This window comes from Natator depressus, chromosome 12 (genome assembly GCF_965152275.1).
Source record: "Natator depressus isolate rNatDep1 chromosome 12, rNatDep2.hap1, whole genome shotgun sequence".
Classification (NCBI taxonomy): Eukaryota; Metazoa; Chordata; order Testudines; family Cheloniidae; genus Natator; species Natator depressus.
The window spans coordinates 20,212,728-20,231,300 of record NC_134245.1 but is presented as its reverse complement, the minus strand read 5'-3'; positions in this window follow the sequence as shown (position 1 = coordinate 20,231,300).

The window sequence follows — 18,573 nt, the reverse complement described above, 5'->3', positions numbered from 1 at the left end:
ATTGTATCCAATTTGCAAATTAATTCCAATTCAGCAGTCTCTCCTTGAAGTCTGTTTTCGAAGTTTTTTTGTTGAAGGATAGTCACTTTGAGATCAGAAATCGAGTGACCAGAGAGATTGAAGTGTTCTCCGACTGGTTTTTGGATGTTATAATTCTTGACATCCGATTTGTGTCCATTTATTCTTTTATGTAGAGACTGTCCAGTTTGATCAATGTACATGGCAGAGGGGCATTGCTGGCACATGATGGCATATATCACATTGGTAGATGTGCAGGTGAACGAGCCTCTAATAGGTGGCTGATGTGATTAGGCCCTATGATGGTATCCTCTGAATAGATATGTGGGCACAGCTGGCAACAGGCTTTGTTGCAAGGATAGGTTCCTGGGTTAGCGGTTCTGTTGTGTGTGGTTGCTGGTGAGTATTTGCTTCAGGTTGGGGGGCTGTCTGTAGGCAAGGACTGGCCTGTCTCCCAAGATTTGTGAGCGTAGTGGGTCGTCCTTCAGGATAGGTTGTAGATCCTTGATAATGCGTTGGAGAGGTTTTAGTTGGGGGCTGAAGGTGACGGCTAGTGGCGTTCTGTTATTTTCTTTGTTGGGCCTGTCCTGCAGTAGGTAACTTCTGGGTACTCTTCTGGCTCTGTCAATCTGTTTCTTCACTTCAGCAGGTAGATACTGTAGTTGTAAGAATGCTTGATAGAGATATTGTAGGTGTTTGCCTCTGTCCAAGGGGTTGGAGCAAATGCGGTTGTATCGTAGAACTTGGCTGTAGACAATGGAGCGTGTGGTGTGGTCAGGGTGAAAGCTAGAGGCATGTAGGTAGGAATAGCGGTCAGTAGGTTTCCAGTATAGGGTGGTGTTTCTGTGACCATCGCTTATTAGCAATTATTTAGTGTCCAGGAAGTGGATCTCTTGTGTGGACTGGTCCAGGCTGAGGTTGATGGTGGGATGGAAATTGTTGAAATCATGGTGGAATTCCTGAAGGGCTTCTTTTCCATGGGTCCAGATGATGAAGATGTCATCAATGTAGTGCAAGTAGAGTAGGGGCATTAGGGGACGAGAGCTGAGGAAGCGTTGTTTTAAGTCAGCCATAAAAATGTTGGTATACTGTGGGGCCATGCGGGTACCCATAGCAGTGCCGCTGATTTGAAGGTATACATTGTCCCCAAATGTGAAATAGTTATGGGTGAGGACAAAGTCGCTACTCTGAAACCCGAGATATATAATATACATTGCAAGAGCAAGATTAAGATATTCTAATCTAGCATGATGGCTTAAGTTTCAGACTAAGCATAATAAATATTTAAAATATGCATAACCACATAAAAAGCCCTATATTGAAGCTGGACTGTACAGCTTGCACTCTGTTCCCTTTTACCATGAATATTCAAAATGCATTCTTACAGTAAGCCTTCCTAAGCACTTGGAGGCTGCTTTACCATCATAGCCTGAGGGGACCATATTTGCTAAGGCAAAAGTATAATTCACTTACTTCTCAAGTATATGTCTCCTTTATCAAATAAAAGTTCACATGAAATAAGACATTGTAACTCTACTCCTTTTAGTATTCTTGAGAGAGACTCCCTGGGTTCAGCTGTTTAATAGAAAGACTTTAGGAAGAAGATTTCTGTTGGAATTTGACAAGTCTGAAGCACGCTGCAGAAGGAGTCAAATTGTATCTGATTTTCTACACTAATATGTCTGTCGTGCAATCTCTAATTTCCAAACACTCGCTCTCATTATGTAGTAGAAATAAAACAATTATTGGCTGATTAGCTTGTGTTTACGTTTTTACTTTATTGCAAAGAGTTACGATTTTACTACCACTCCAACTGCATAGTAATTCTACCTTATCCAGACACCTATCACTCTAGAGAACCTTAAACTGCAGGAAGTTAAAACCAATCATAGTGGCTGAACATGCAGCTTCTTTAGACAGAGCACTCAACTCAAGCAGTTTACAGACCTAGAGAAAGAATGCAATTTTCATAACTGTAGTACTGAAAACTCCCTTCAGTTTCCCAAACATTTAAAAACAAGCACTGATGTTACCTGGCTGGTGGGCACCCAAATTTCCCCTGTGAAGAGCTGGACTCAAACAACCATTAGCACTTTAAAAAACAACTGTATTAAAGCTAAGTCATATATATAATAATTTAAAACAAAAACACGTTTTTGCATGCCAGTCATGGGCAAACTTTCTATTGACAATTCCTATTCCACAGAAAATTAAATAGATGAAGATGAAATTTCAAAGTTTCTGGCAGAATGAGGAAGAATCATTCATTTTAACCTTTCTGAAATGTTACAGAGTCTTCTCAAACTACCCAGAGCCCCAGCAACCTGAGGGCTTGTCTACATTACCTGCTGGATCGACAGGCAGCGATTGATCCAGTGGGGGTCGATTTATCGTGGCTAATCTATATGTGATAAATCGACTGCCGTGCACTCTCCCATTGACTCCAGTACTCCACCAGGGCAAGAGACGCAGGCGGAGTTGACGGGAGAGCGTCAGCAGTCGACTTGCTGCAGTGAAGACACCACTGTTAGAAGATCTAAGTATGTCGACTACATTATTCATGTAGCTAAAGTTGCTTAACTTAGATCAATTCCCCTTCCGCGAGTGTAGACCAGGCCTGAGAAGAAGCCAGGCAAACTGCTGCAGAGGTGGGGTCCCAGGCTGCCAAGTAGCTGCAAACCTGGAAACCTAGGCTGATCACAGTCTTAGCAGGCAAGCTGGTAGGAAGCCAGGCATGTTTCCATCAGAACTCTGTCTGGTACATAGAACTAGTAAAAATGTTTGGTTCCCCCCTCCCCTCAACAAATGGTTTGTTTCAAAAGTGAAAAGTGTTTTGGAAGTTTCAAAAATTTTCCAGTTTTTCCAATTAAATATCCCCCCTACCTGACAGTTTCAGAGTTCCTGTGTTCCTAACCCCCATTTCTTTCATTTAACCCCCCCCTTTTTGGGGGGAAAAAGAAAGGGGATAGTTAAGGAAAAAAGGAGGTGGCAAAAGAAGAAAACTTGGGGATGGGGAAGGAAGTCCATTTAAAATTTATTTTAAAAAAAGCTAAACATTTTCAATAAAATTTAATGAAAAACCAACTTTTTTTTTTAAATTTTCACTTAGTTAAAAATAAACACACATGAAAATTAATATTTTCTGGCCAGCTCCACAGTTCTGGTTACCCTGTTAGGAGAAAAGTAGTCAATCTTTTGTAACATGTGACTTTAAAACAAAAAAAAAGTGCAGCAGTTCATTTTGTTTTAAAGTTAACAAGAAAACGATTGCATTTCTTTATTTTACAGGGGATAGGACAAAGGCTCTGAATAGGATAGAAAGCCCAAAAGATTCAAGAAGTCAATACTAGAATATGAGCTTTACAAAAGGACAGCAAAGCAATATTTGCAGCTTGTCTGTTATATTAGAAAGCCCTGTTAGACGAGTCCGTTACAACAACATGGCTCAAATCTGCAATTTCATTTTGAATTCTTCCACAGCAAAACATGTTTGTAATCAGAAGACTGTTAGGCAGGACACTTGAGAACATGAGGATGGCAGGGACAATTTTCAGCACACTTTGAGGATACAGGAAGAGAAGCAAAATAGTCTAGTAATAAGAATTTGCAACAGTAAGAAATGAAATGTTGCATAGCATCTACATAGCCTGAGACCAGAGGAGTGGGGCGCAGAAGAGATCTAAAGAAACCCACACCTCATTTATGCATGAACAATAAATTGCACTTAAGTACCAGCGAGGCACACAAAAATCTTGTTGTGCACTATCATACATACACAAGTGTCAGAATTCACACCTTCCCACCTCTCCCCAATTTCCAAGTGTGAACTGATTGCAAATGGATTTTACATGTGTAAGTATCTTTCAGATCCACAAATAATGCGTAAAAATTCCACATGCAAAAAGGTGCCTGCACATGGCAAGTGGAGATTGGATTGAAAGCTCTGTGAAAGTCTAGCCCCAAATGTAGTAAACAAAGTTTACACTGACACTAGTTTCCTATATGAGGAAACTTGTGAGAGACAGGTCACAGGAAAAAGCAACTGCACTTAAAAAAAAAAAAGTGAGATTAGCAGTGACCATTGGAACTCTATATTCTGGCTGCTTAATAAAATGTGACCATTCAGAAAGCTCTCCTGACTTACATGTATGTTCACTCGCACACTAAATGAGCTAATAAATGAAGACTATTTAAGTGCTAAACCATCTTAACTGTATCAGGGTAGACCATAATGACCACAAAGACATCCTGTGTAATATTGCTAGAAGCTATGGGATACCAAACAAACTAAGCTTCATAATCAGGAGTAATATGATGCACAGCAAGAACAGATATAGGCCTGTGTGAATGGTTCAATATCGTGACTGGAGTTAGACAAGGGTGTTTTGTTTTTTTTAATCACCAATCTCTTTGCATTAACAATATAGACTGGGTGATGAAGTAGGCAACAAAAGATCATGGGATGGATAAAATGGATTAGTGGAGATGAGTGGCATGATCTTGACTGAAGACATTGCTTTACTAAGCAGGATGTGAAACAGAATGATTGCGTTATGTTCTTATGATTGCCCTTACAGGGTAGAAACAGCAAGAATTGTATTGAAAGTCAATTCAGAGAAAACCAAGATTATGAAGGTTTGGAAACTGGACTACATGGATGGAAAAAAATATCCAACAGATAGAAGAGATCTGCTATCTTGGGGTAGAGATCACATTTGAAGGTGGCTGCCATCAAGATATTCATATGAGATTAGGAAAATCAAATACGACTTTTGGTAGGATGAACAACATCCTGTCAACCAGAGGTCTCCATACCACACTCACAAACCATGAAATTGTACCGAGCACACTAGTGTATGGAGCAGAGACTTGGCCAATGACAGTGGCTAACCAAAAGTTTGGCAGCTGCCTATGACAAATGGCTGAGGAAGACATTACACTGTTCATGGAAAAAAAAAAAAAAACACAAATTCAAGAGTAAAGGAGCTGACAGACCAGGACATGTAATAAAATATCAAAGAAAGAAGGCTCAGGTGGGTTGGGATATGGCAGATGGGACACATGCTAAGTAAACATTGAATTGGGTACTTGAGAAAGCAAGAAAGGCCAAAGAAGAATGGGCAGAAGACCGTGACAGAGGATATTGAATGCACTGGCATCATCTGGGAAGTACCAAACTAACGACTGAACATAATCAATGGAGAAACTAGTCTGCTTAATGTATCAGCAGTACAGGATACACTAAGGTATCAGGGTGGCAGGTTCCAGGACCCTGCATAGGGATGCAGAGTTCCTCCACCGAGTCATCTTAAACTCAGGTGTTATAATCCTGAGTTCCTGAAGTGGATTCATGTGTGCCCAATTAGCTCACTCCAATCTAAGTGAATGAGGGGTGACTCTCTCAGAGGCAGAGCAAACTGGAGGCATCACTGCTGGGAAAACTTTAGGACAGCCAAGATAGATAGCAAGCTTGGCCTTATGTTTATGTTCTGTTATTTAAGTTATCCCTCTTCCTGGGCGGTTGGCTTTAAAGTTAAGTGTGTTTCTTTCGATTGTGGGTGTGGGGGTGGAACAGTGTCTATAGCACCTGTTTAAAACCATATTAGGTAAAACCCTTAGATGGAAGCAGCTTCCCTTTCCAGTCGCCCTAGCAAAATGAAATGTATACAACTGATCTAATCTGCAGGTGACTAGAAATGCATTTAACAGGTTACTATCCCATCCATATGGGAGTAGATAAATGCTCTCATAAGGACTGAGCTTTTTGCCAGGTATTGACAGCCAGTTGATTGAAGAAAGCATGTGTTATAAGTACTGTACTCATGGACTATTATGACTTACCATGTCATTCGGTTTTGGAATCCAGTTAATTAACATTCCTGTATTCTTATCTACAGAATTATATATACTTATGGAAATATTACTTTAAAATGAGCAGAACATTAACAGGATTAGTGTCATACCTTTCTGTACTGGCAATCAACACACAAGATGGGTCATTCGGGGGGGGGGGGGGGGGGGGCGCGCGGAGGGGAGGAGACGGACCAACAAGGCTACTGTTTAAATCTGTGCACCAACTTTCTAGTTTCTTTTGACTGACAGCGAAATTACCAACTGATAGCTGATGTACTTTGTAAATCATTGCTCTCCATTGATGTAGATTGTATGTCTGTCTTTCTATATAGGCTCCTCTATCAATGCAGCATTAAAAAAAAAAAGTGAGGCGATAGATAATAGTGGTCACATGTGACCACTATTATCTCAAATGAACATACTACCTCCTGAAAAGCTATAGAATCATTGTGATAGATATAATCCCTCTGACAGTTTGTGCTTACACTTTGGTAACAAATACTGCATTGCAGGTAGTTGAATGCAGAAAAATATATAGGAAAGAAATGTGTTTTAAATATGTAGTAGCTCTTTCAAATGCTTTAGTATTTGCAGTTTTCTAGTTCGTTAGTTTTCACTTGGCCAAAGAACAAAGAATTTACTTTCTGCTCTGTGACTCATCTTTCCCATAGAAAATTCTTGTTGGGTGGCACAGTAGCTGTAAATTGGATTCCTTTCCTCCCTGTCTCTCAACACCAGTAAATGAGTAGAATCTGTTGTCTCCTTTAAATTTGCCATGTTGGCTGAATTGCTCTCATCCAAATCTTTACTCACTGACAGAAGTTTTTCATAATGACTATTTAATAAAAAGGGCTGCTTCATCCATGAGTTGGAGAAAAGAACTGGAATTTTGATAGGAGTTGCATACTGAAAGCTATTGAAAAAAAAATCTTCATTGGATGTATTCCATGCAGAGAATCCTAATATTCAGTTTGGAGAATCAGTATTAAAATATATTAGTTCTGGAAGGAATTATGAGTCAGACACATGCGGATTGCCTTGTTAGCTACTTCACTGAGAAATAAAAGATCTGTAGCACTTTTCCATTAGCGACCCAGTGAGTCCATAGCTGAGCTAGGAACAAGACACAGGAATCCTATCAGCACAACCAAGTTGCCCTACCATGGAAATGAACACAACTCTGAAGAAGAGAGTTAACAGATTTCTGTGAAGACAGAGAGAACTCTATTATACTGGAAATCAAACCTGTTGAAAATATTAGCATAACCCACTAAACTTGGATTACACAAGTACCCACTATAATTCCATTTTACTGCAGTAATAATGAGTGGGTTCAGTCTGTTCTGACAATGGAACTCCCACCTGTGGATAACAGATAAATTTGCACAGTCTTGGATGCCCATACCCTGAGTTGCTCCAGTTTGGAAGAAAGTCTCCACAACATAGTAAAGTTGCTCAAACTAAAGAAAAGAATCTTTAGGTTTATAAGAGGACAATTTGAGGGCTAACAGACTCCTGATAAATCTAAAACACAATATCATATTACAGCAATACAGCAAATACGATGCAAAAAACAGATTTCTTCAGTACCAAATGGTACACATGCCAGAATGAGTAGTGTATGTTTTAAATGCATAGGATTTGTGGCATTAATATCCCCACACTGCCCTGACTTAAACAAGCAGTAAGCACCAGTTCTTCAAATAGCCTCGTAACAGTCTCCTTGCGGTTATCATCTTGCTGCAATTAGTAAACGCAGGCCTATCAGCATCATAGAATATTAGGGTTGGAAGAGACCTCATGAGGTCATCTAGTCCAATCCCCTGCTCAAAGCAGGGTCAAGACCAACTAAATCATCCCAGCCAAGGCTTTGATCTGGCTGAAATAACTGAAGAGTTTGGTGCCTTTTTAGTTAGTACTTGGGAGTGGAATTGGCCCCCTGAGACGCCCTATTGAGCATGCTCCAAAGGCTCATGAACTTTTTCCTTTCTTCACCTGCTAGCCTCACACTACTTGGAGTCCGTGGGCAGCTGCTTCACTCTTCTGGCAGTAAACAATTTTTTTTTTTAAAATAGACTACTACTGTTTAAAAGGAATAGCAACCAAAGTATGGGTTATATCAGCAATAGCTTGATTTTTTTCAAAATGAGATGATCATACAAATAGGTTCACTCTTATTAACACAAATCAATGAAGCAAAACACTGTTTACAAAAGAAAATACTAAGATCCACTATAAATTGGAATGATTCTCTATACCACGATTCCCCCAAAGCAAGAAATATTAATCTGCAAGGAAGAAATGAAATAAGACGTATGTGGAAGAAAAGCCACTTTTGTGACCATCTTGTGGATAATTTTTAACTCTTTTTAAACTGCTATTGGGACATTGTTTGCAATGGTGATGAACAATGGAAACATCCTGAAAGTACCTAAAAAATTAGCCAAAAAACCCTAGTCAGCTACCAAACATACCCAAAGAATGTTTGAGTATTTTATACCAAAATAGGTCAAATCCTGCCCCACATTACACCCGTACTAACCTATCAACTTTGCATAGTAATGAACAGGAGAATTGGGCCCAAAATGACTGATTTTGTTAGAACAAGTTTAAAAAGGGTCAGGAGGACAGTCAGAAAAAATAAGATACAGAAGAGGCTTAATCTATAGTTTATTCACTGTAGATTAAATTAACCATTACAGACCCCTGCTCTGCTCAAGTCCCAAGTGATTTCTGAGGGTTTAAGTGGGATTTAAGTGCAATACATAGACCTTATCTTGGCCTCCTACACAGGGGTAAAATTTCATACAAAAAAAAAAAAAAGGGGCTGGTTTGTTTGGTTCTTCCCCCTCCTCTTCCTCCCACCATGAGCCTTCCCAGCTGGTGTTAGGTGAAAGAAAGAACAGGAGTACTTGTGGCACCTTAGAGACTAACATTTATTTGAGCATAAGCTTTCGTGAGCTACAGCTCACTCCATCGGATGCATGCAGTGGAAAATACAGTGGGGAGATTTTGTATACACAGAAAACATGAAACAATGTGTGTTACCATACACACTGGAACGAGAGTGATCAGGTAAGGTGAGCTATTACCAGCAGCAGAGCGGGGGGACGGGACCTTTTGTAGTGATAATCAAGATGGGCCATTTCCAGCAGTTGACAAGAATATGTGAGGAACGGGGGGGGAAGGGGGGGGGGAAGAGAATAAACAAGGGGAAACAGTTTTACTTTGTGTAATGACACATCCACTCTCAGTCTTTATTCAAGCTTAAGTTAATTGTATCCAGTTTGCAAATTAATTCCAATTCAGCAGTCTCTCGGAGTCTGTTTTTGAAGTTTTGTTGAAGAATTGTCACTTTTAGGTCTGTAATCGAGTGACCAAAGAGATTTAAGTGTTCTCCGACTGGTTTTTGAATGTTCTAATTCTTGACATCTCATTTGTGTCCATTTATTCTTTTATGGAGAGACTGTCCAGTTTGGCCAATGTACGTGGCAGAGGGGCATTGCTGGCACATGATGGCGTATATCACATTGGTAGATGTGCAGGTGAACCAGCCTCTGATAGCGTGGCTGATGTGATTAGGCCCTGTGATGGTGTCCCCTGAATACTGTGGGGCCATGCGGGTGCCCATAGCAGTGCTGCTGATTTGAAGGTATACATTGTCCCCAAATGTGAAATAGTTATGGGTGAGGACAAAGTCAGAGTTCAGCCACCAGGTTATCCTTGCAACAAAGCCAGTTGCCAACTGTGTCCACATATCTATTCAGGGGACACCATCATAGGCTCACAAGAGCTTATGCTCAAATAAATTTGTTAGGCTCTAAGGTGCCACAAGTACTCCTTTTCTTTTTGCGGATACAAACTAACATGGCTGCTACTCTGAAACCTGTGAAAGAGTCATTCCTGGAAGTCAACAAATCCACAGGATATCAGGTCAAATGTTATATTTCTTTATCTGGGGCAGCTGGTGCCTGCAATGTTGCCAGTGTTACACCTTCAACAGCAAGGCGCAAGTTTATGATGGAGAACTTTACTTATTCTTGGATTTCTAACCTTGGCAGCATTTTTCAGGCCAAGTCCTCCCTAGTGCCCAGCTACCTGCTGACAACACATATGCACAGTTTAGAGGCCCGTGCAGGAGCTCTCTCCAAGTGCCTAGGGTTACCACTGACATCCCCACCATACCGGACATTCCACTACTTCTGGGAACAGTGAGAGCCTGTCACCTCAGACACCCAGTGCATGCAAAGTCACACTGCAAGGAGACCACCATTTTGAAAAGTGCACCACCCACCCGTCAGTGTGACCTTGCATGCCCTGCACTCTTCAAAATGGCTTCCTTCGTGTTTGATACCAGAAAAAACCCACATCTGGTTTTGTCTCAGTACCGGACAGGGGACAATGGCTAAAACCACTGCTGTCCAGCTTAAAACCAGACAAGTGGTCTACCTTCAAATACCCCTACTCTGTTCTTAAAGTGGCATTTCCCAATTCTCTCATTACATAACAAATAATTAACAAAAATATAAATACAAAACAATAAATATTCAAAAATATTCTAAGTTACTACTTAATATAAATACCAACCTATTTCTAAAAGCTGCCTATTCCAAAGTCGGCACACCAACTCATGATTTTATCAGGAGTCTCAAAATGTGTCATTTTTCTTACAACCTCCAGGCGTCAGATCATTACCTGAGAATCTCAGCTTTCCATCCCTGATGGTGGAGGAAAGAAGCTTGAAAACATGAACCCTAAAAGGTTAGAAAAATCACAAGGCAAATAAACCCTCTTCCCCTCCAAATTTTTGTAGACTTATGATTTTAAAACCAATTTCTCAGCATAGCTGCTAGAGCAAGAAGGGAAAAAAGAGCATGAGTTGAGAGGGAAAAAAAATGCATAGTTACAGCAAAAAGTTTTTGCTGTGGATGTTTCACCTAAAGGATTTCTCATCCCAACCCTTCCCAAATAAACAATTGCCATTTCACATTTATTATAGCATCACACAGCAGGTGGAAAACTTACATGACAAAAGTCAGAAACAGTATTGTCTTTGGTTATTTTATTTCCTCTTCGCTATTAACCTCAGCTTTGTTCTCTGAGTCTGTTGCACTAAAATCTAGGATACTCATCTATAGAAATTCAAAAATGGCATGAAAGTTGTATACCGGGCTTCGTTAATATTAAAGGATATATGCTGTATGAAACAGAACACAGCTCATCATTTAGCCTTATGGAACATTCCCCTTAATGTAGTGCTCTGTTGTCTTGCTGAGAGTCAGGATATGGAGTGCCTTTTGTCCCTGCATTCTGACGTTTAAACGTGTCAGACATTGCTTTTCCGCAACTAACACTGACTTCAGCAGAGATGATACCCAGGGGGACTCAAGGTTAAAGAAGTGGTAGTGAGGACAAGAACAGAATATGAGGAAACTCAAAGGGACATCTTATAATGGTTTCAAAGTGAAAAATACTCTGACTGACTTCTGCTGCTCTACTGCAAACAACTTTGAACTTCCTCCCAGAAAGGTTTAAGAAAAACTGATCTGCTATAAATAGTAGCAGGAAATTATTTAATTAGGAATTAGGTAAGTGTGTGGTTGTAGCACTGGAGAAAATATCTAAACGACTGTCTACAATAATCTGCATCTCCAGCAGCAACAGTAAAATCTTTAGAGACTCTAGATAATTTAGACATTCAGGAAACTAGCATTTCACAAAAAAACTTCCCTTCCTTCCCCACAGCTACCACACCCATGCAGAGTGTGATTTTGAAAAAGCACTCAGCATTGACCTCTCTCTGCTTCCCTCCCACTCTTACTCAGAAAGATGGAGGACACAAAAAAAAGGTCAAGCGAAATGGAGAGTTTGCAACAGCTATTTTTATAAGTATATTCATAGATGGTTCCTTGTCCCCAGTCCCACTGGTTTTCAAAATATGAATGGTTCTCTTGTCTAGAATATTAGTTCCCAGTCTAGCAACAAGCGTGTAAAGAGCTTACTATGCTTTGGGATTCCAAATAAATAGGGTTGCCAACTTTCTACTTGTACAAAACCGAACACCTTGCCCCACCCCTCCTCTGCCCCAACTCCCTCTGAGGCCCCACACCCTCCCTCCCTCTCACCGGGCTGGGGCAGGCATTGGTAGGGGGTGCGGGCTCCAGCTGGGGGTGCAGGTTCTGTGCTGGGGCTAAGGATGAGGGGTTTGGGGTGCAGAAGGGTTCAGAGTACAGGAGGGAGTGCAGGCTCTGGCTGGGGATGTGAGCTCTGGGGTGTGGCAGGGGATGAGAGGTTTGGGGTGCATGAGGGAGCTCCAGGCTGGGGCAGGGGTTGGGGGGCGGGAGGGGATTTAGGGTATGGGGTCCCAGCGGCATTTACCGCGACTCCCAGGAAGCGGCCACCAGGTCCCTGCAGTGCAGCCTCTAGGCACATGGGTGGCCAGGGAGGCTCCGCGAACTGTCCTTGTGCCTGCAGGCACCACCCCCACAGTTCCCTTTGTCTCGGTTCCTGGCCAATGGGAGGTGCGGAGCCAACAGTAAGGGCAAGGGCAGCGCACAGAGCCTCCCCGGCCGCCGATGTGCTTAGGGTGCACAAGAATCTGGTGGCCACTTCTGGGAGCTGCATAGAGCTAGGGCAGGCAGGGAGCCTGCCTTAGCCCCAGGCCCCTGCTGCACTGCCGACCAGACATTTAACGGCCCGGTAGACGAGGAAGACTGGAGCCTCCAGGGTCCCTTTTCAACAAAAGCATTCTGGTCAAAAACTGGACATCTGGCAACCCTCCATATAAATAAATGAATGATGCTAACGTGTTTCAAAAGCACAGTCCAGGCCAGAAAATGCTTTGACATCAAGAACTCCCATTTAAATAGCAAAGTGATCTTGTACAAACTAAATTTGTATTTCATTGCTTCACTACTTCTATACTAAAATGAAAAATACTCTTACTGATCTTATTTTCACAAGTGAGAAGCTGAACATTTGGGGGTGTGGGGGGTCATAAAAGCATCATTTAGAGATAAATGTCTTTTTTTGAATGCAGGAACAACATTTTGTTGTGTGTGCTTAGACAAGAAAAGTTACCACAATCAGCACTCTGGGTACTGGACCCAATTTAAATGTTCTGTGCATTGCACTCCCATTGAAATCAGCACACACAAAAATGTGCCAAACTGAGCTCTTGATTTTCTTTTGGTCTCACATGGAACATAGCAACTTCCCCATGATTTGAGTTATTTAAAAACCTGTTTAACTGTGGTACTTGAGAATGTAGGGAACAACTGTTCATTGTCAGGGGGATGGACTAGATCTTCAAAGAGTTCCACCTCCCCCCTCACCACCTCCTGTAATTTCTAGGCTTTAAAATTCTATTACACATAGCGACTAAGTGCTAGAAAAACCCTGCTAGGTGCTACAGTGCACAACAGAAGATATTCAGCCCAGCCCTAGATCCCGAAATACCAGAGCACTTTTTTTTTTTTTAAGATAGAGACCAATAGAAGTCATGGGAGGGAAATGTAGCATGGTCAATGTTTATGCAAGTAGATAACTCAGTGTAGTAATGGCCTTTAAGCCTAATCAGCCACCTTTACAATTGACTCCTATTTCAAGAAAGAATAGTGTGCACAAGCATTTGGTACTTTTGTAAGACTGCTCAGAATCAGAATATGGGTGCATATTAATGCTGCTCTTGTGGTGCTTATGTATCCCTGACCAGTCTCCCTAATTAACTAGAATTAGATGCTAGCTATGACAGCATAAAATTCCTACATTCTGTTACAGTACTAGATCTGCTTGGGATTTTAATAGAACATTTCCCCTAAAGTTGAAAGACTTTTCTAGACTTCTTCCATGCTTTTAAACAAGTGTCAAAAAGCAAGACCATTCATTTTCTGAGTTATGGATTTGCCTGTACTAAGATGTGGATCTTGTCATTTATTTTCCGTTATGGACGGACTGTTCTTTGCTATTGAAGACATTGACTGGCTGTATCCATTTCAATAGGACTCATTTCTTTTTTTAAGAGTTTAAATTGGTAGTGGAAACAGTTTGAAGGTCTGTTTACATTTCTGATATGAACTTATTTTGATTTTCTTGCTTCTTATAATGTGCCAAGGCTGAAACAGCTATTATTCCCTTTCTCCTCCACCGCAACAAAACCTTTCTTCCAGAGGTAATTTTCGTTTCCAATTTTGCTGTGTCACATTTGGTTGCATCATTTACAATGTTCATGTCTGTTCTTTTCCTGCTGATGATTTTGTAGTGTTGTCATTCAGCCTTAATGAAGGTCGTTCATGGTTGGTATGATTGTGTTTCAAAGCTCAGTATGGTCAAAGATGAATTGTTATTACCATTTTCTGAGTGTCTATTAAATGTTCATCTTTATGTGATTTTTTCCTTTTGTCCGTGTTCAACTCTGTTCTGTCATTGGCGCATCATTTCAGGTGTGTGCATATATTGTACTTCCTTTTATCATGTCGATAGTTTGATGACAGTAGCAAAACTAATTCAGGGATGTTTTAGTAAATCTATTTTCCATTACTATAATGCTGTATTTATGAATTTCTGTGGTATGGATGTGGGGGGGTCTGTACATTGACTCCAGTTTATGAAATATTTTTGCCACGCATAATGCAGTTACACAAAGCAGATTCAATGCATTACTAAAGGTTAGACTAGATTAATAAAGCAATCCAAGTCTCGTATTTTCTCTGGAGCCCTATGCTACATCAGGTCTTCTGAAACTGGACTTTTAGTTTCTGCCCTCTCCCCCTGCCCCACCCCCAACATGTGTGTTAAAATCAGGCACTTAGTTTATGACACAGCTTTAAACTTTCACATTAAATACTAGAAGATCACCCAAAAATCAATCCTAGTGTATCAAGTAATCAATAGAAGCTGTTTGATGCAATATGTGCTTGGAAACAAAAATACACGCATGCTTTTAAAAAAATCTGGGACACTTAACACACCTAAGCAAGTTGAAAGAAAAGGAGACTTGTGGCACCTTAAAGACTAACAAAGTTATTTGAGCATAAGCTTCCGTGAGCTAAGCTCACTTCATCGTATGCATTCAGTGGAAAAATACAGTGGGGAGATTTATCTACACTGAGAACATGAAACAATGGGTTGTTACCATACACACTGTAACGAGAGTGATCAGGTAAGGTGAGCTATTACCAGCAGAGGAGCGGCGGGGGGGGGGGGGGGGGAGACCTTTTGTAGTGACAATCAAGGTGGGCCATTTCCAGCAGTTGACAAGAACATGTGAGGAACAGCAGGGGGAGGGGGGAAACAAACAAGGGGAAACAGTTTTACTTTGTGTAATGACACATCCATTCCCAGTCTTCATTCGAGCCTAAAGTTAATTGTATCCAGTTTGCAAATTAATTCCAACTCAGCAGTCTCTCGTTGGAATCTGTTTTTGAAGTTGTTTTGTTGAAGAAATGCCACTTTTAGGTCTGTAATCGAGTGACCAAAGAGACTGAAGTGTTCTCCAACTGGTTTTTGAATGTTCTAATTCTTGACATCTCATTTGTGTCCATTTATTCTTTTACGTAGAGACTGTCCAGTTTGGCCAATGTACGTGGCAGAGGGGCATTGCTGGCACATGATGGCATATATCACATTGGTAGATGTGCAGGTGAACCAGCCTCAGAGTGTGGCTGATGTGATTAGGCCCAGTCGGAGAACACTTCAATCTCTTTGGTCACTCAATTACAGACCTAAAAGTGGCATTTCTTCAACACCACAACTCCCCCCCTCCCCGCTGTTCCTCACATGTTCTTGTCAACTGCTGGAAATGGCCCACCCTGATTGTCACTACGAAAGGTCTCCACCCCACCCCTCTCCTGCTGGTAATAGGTCACCTTACCTGATCACTCTCATTATAGTGTGTATGGTACCCATTGTTTCATATTCTCGGTGTATGATAAAATCTCCCCACTGTATTTTCCACTGAATGCATCCAATGAAGTGAGCTGTAGCTCACGAAAGCTTATGCTCAAATAAATTGGTTAGTCTCTAAGGTGCCACAAGTCCTCCTTTTCTTTTTGTGGATATGGACTAACACGGCTGCTACTCTGAAACCTAAGGAAGTTGAGAATCCTTTGTTTCTGTTTTTACACATCTATGCACAGAGGATGTAAAATGATCAATTTTGCTCTTGTAAAAAAACAACTGTCATAGCAGAATGATTATGTTTTAGATTCACCCTGAGACATCCAACATCTCTGCACGGGTGTAAAGAGAGAAGAGAATCAATCCTGTGCTTATACCATGTTGGAAAGTACACACTGAATGCCAGTGGTTCAGAAGTGACGAGTATTTCTCCTCTTCACAAATTTTGCATTTGCAAATATTCAGGATCAGGAAGAGTACTTTTTTTTTTTTACGTTTAAAAATTGTAATAGCCCAATGACTGTGCCGCCTCCCTTACCCGCCCTATACTTCTTGATGTTGGGTTTGGAAGTTAGTGTCTGTTAACCGTAAAGATGAATAATTATTGCTTGTTTCTGACACACACACACAGAGAAATGCCCAATCCAGGACAAATTCACAATACAAAAGAGTTAGAAAAAGAGCAATTAAGACAGAGCTGTGACAGATATGGAGAAAATAAGGGTAGAAAAAGGCTAAATGTTTAAGGACCCAGATTCCTTAAGGAACTGCATGCAAGTGGACTCCTTTACCCCTTGTCTGCAACATGACTGCACAGGTGCAGGAGTCCACTTGAATGGAGCAGCTTGGAAGATCAGGCCTAACTGATCAAATTAGAACACAATTAAGATCTGACAGTTGTCATCCTGGCCAAAATACTAGGTCTTGAACCAGGGCCCTCCAGAGCTAAAGGGCCACAGTTTCTCAGCTGGGGCTGCAACAGACTAATATGTGGAGCAGGTACAAAGGTGGACTTGTAACACCCACTCACCAGTAGATGACTGGAAGTTAGCTAGTTTAATGGCAATTTTTAAAAAGGACTCTAGAGACTATGCTAGTAATTACAGGCTGAGAAGTGTAACTTCAAGACAAGGCAAACTGGTAGAAACTGTAGTAAAGAACAGAATAATCAGACACAGATAGCTATTTGCTGGGGAATAGCAACACAGCTTTTGAAAATGGAAGTCCTGCTGCACCAATCTTTAAAGAATTTTTGAGGGAGTCAAACAAACATATGGATAAGGGTGATCCAGTCAATATAGTGTAGATTTTCAGAAAGCCTTTGCCAAGGTCCCTCAAAGGCTCTTAAGAAACTAAGTAGCCATGGGATAAGAGGGTAGGTCATCTCACAGATCAGCAGCTGGTTGAAGATAGGAAACTAAGTGTAGAATTAAATGGTCAGTTTTCACAATGGAGAGAGGTAAATGATAGAGTCATCCAGGGATCATATTGGAATTTATGCTATTGAACATATTCATTAATCTGGAAAAGAGATCGATCAGTCAAGTGGCAAAGTTTGCAGATAATACAAAATGAATCAAGATAGTAATATCCAAAGCAGACTGAGCAGTTAGAGGGACCTCACAAAACTGGGTGACTGGGCAACAAAAATGTCAGATGAAATTCAACATCAACAGATGCACAGTGGAAAAAATAATCCCAACTATAAATATACGATGGGCTCTAAAATTAGTTACCATGGATATGAAAACCCCAGCTCAATGCACAGCAGCAGTCAAAAGTCTCACAATGTTAGGAATTATTAGGAAAGGGGTGGGGGGGGGGGAAATAAGACAAAAATATCACAATGCCACTATATAAAATCGCTGGTGCACACACACCTTGAATAAGATGTCCAGTTCTGGTCACCATCTCAAAAAGGAGATAGTGGAACTGGAAGAGGTTTAGAGAAGGACAAAGATGATCAAGGATATAGCACAGCTTCAATATGAGGAGAGACTAAAGATTTTCATCTTAGAAAAGAGAGACAACTATGGGGGAAATATGATAGAAGTCTATAAAATCAAGTATGGTTGGAAAGCGTGAATAGAGAAACGTTATTTAGCCTTCCACTCAAAAAACCAGGCGTCACCTAATGAAGTTAATGGGCAGCTGGTTAAAGTACTCTCCTCTTTGTATTTTTACACACTGCACAACTAGCCTGTGGAACGGATTGCCATGGGATACTGTGATAGCCAAATGTATATGTGGGTTCAAAAAAGGAACTAGGTAACTTCACGGAGCGTAGATCCATCAATGGCTATAGTAATGACTGTCAGGAGTGAAACCCCATGCTTGGGGTGACCTCCGACTACTGGAAACCAGGAGTGGAAGATGGGGTGGACAACTCCATAATTGCGCTGTTCTGTACACTGCCCCAGCACTCTGATACAGGCCACTGGAAGACAGACCATGGTCTATGGCAGCTGTTATGTTCTTACAGAGGCATTTGCTGTAGGTTATTTGACTTCACTTAAAAGAAGTGGGAAAATCTTGAAAGGATTCCCCTGTAAAGAAGAGAGTATATTGGTAGCTTTGTATCCAACGGATCAATATTTTCTATTGAATATTAGGAGGAATGTCTGTTCCACTCCCTTTCTTTTGGTTTTTAGCCTCACAGATACAATGCAATTCACTGTGTTTCATTTTGGCCATTCTTTCATCCCCGAAGGATGAATAACTTCTACTCTGATTGCTTTATTAGCTGAGCTGACAACATTCAAAGTGGATCAGCCAGGTTTAGAGTGAGGAAAATAATGTTTCCAC